Below are 973 nucleotides of genomic sequence, written 5' to 3'. Positions count from 1 at the left end.
TCACTTCTTTTTCTTCTCCTGTGTGAAATAGAACCAGGCGTCCAGCAGTTTCTTGCTGTAGTATATCTGACAGGCATCCACCTGCACCGCCACCACTATCACCAGGTACATGACGGTGACTTCCGCCCAGCCAAATATGAAGCGGTAGACCTTACCTTGGCAGTAAAGCTACTGGGCCTCGCCGAGCATCTCCATGGTGCCGTAGAAGAGTAGAGCGATGGAGAACAGGCCTGAGCTGATCATGGAGATCACCAGGTAGCTGATGTTGTTCTTGGACAGCGACAGGCTGCTGGTGACCAGTGGAAAGAAACTGATCAGGTAGGGGTACTATCATCTGTAGGGACGCTGGGTCGCTGGGCACCAGGTCGGGTTTGCTGATGGTCACCTGGGCCGCCACCATGAGCCACAGCAGAAGGTGGACAAAGTTGAGCTTCCGCAACTCCTACTTTATCAAGGCACTGGAGGCACAGAGAAAAAGGGTAGAGGTTGAGACAGTATGATCTGATAGAAAAGTAGGCAGACAAGACAGACAAGCATACAGACAGATAAAAGCACAGACAGATATGATTACCTCAACTGGTACTGCGGGGCCACATTCTCTCTGTGTTTGAAGTCACTCCCATCAGTACCTGAAGCTTGAGGGCCCACACGAGACGTCATGGTAACAACCTGCGTCCCTGAAAACCAAGCAACAAACAAACAGTCTATTAGGCTTGGGGCTCTACTCAAACCGTAGCGCTGAAATTCAGCGCTAAAGCACAATTGAAATGTAAAGGCAATGTTAACGCGTTGGCGGAGACGGCTACATATGTCAGCTCAGTTGGAAATGGCCTGTAGCCCTTTCCTGCAGTCAATGACAAGAAAAAGCTCCATAGGTTGAATATTATTCATATTTATGATGATTTCATAATTAATCAAGATTATATATTTTTTAAACGACAACAATCTGGTGTTTCTATGTCAAACAGTTTTG

General features: G+C 47.5%; 1 pseudogene; it reads right to left on the bottom strand.

Annotated features, from left to right (window-relative positions):
- Positions 1–660, bottom strand: LOC109871030 (protein jagunal homolog 1-like; annotated as a pseudogene).
- Positions 661–973: the final 313 nt, after the last annotated feature.

This window comes from Oncorhynchus kisutch, linkage group LG26 (genome assembly GCF_002021735.2).
Source record: "Oncorhynchus kisutch isolate 150728-3 linkage group LG26, Okis_V2, whole genome shotgun sequence".
Taxonomy (NCBI): Eukaryota; Metazoa; Chordata; class Actinopteri; order Salmoniformes; family Salmonidae; genus Oncorhynchus; species Oncorhynchus kisutch.
The sequence above is the reverse complement of the archived record's forward strand: the minus strand, read 5'-3'. Positions and strand labels throughout refer to the sequence as shown.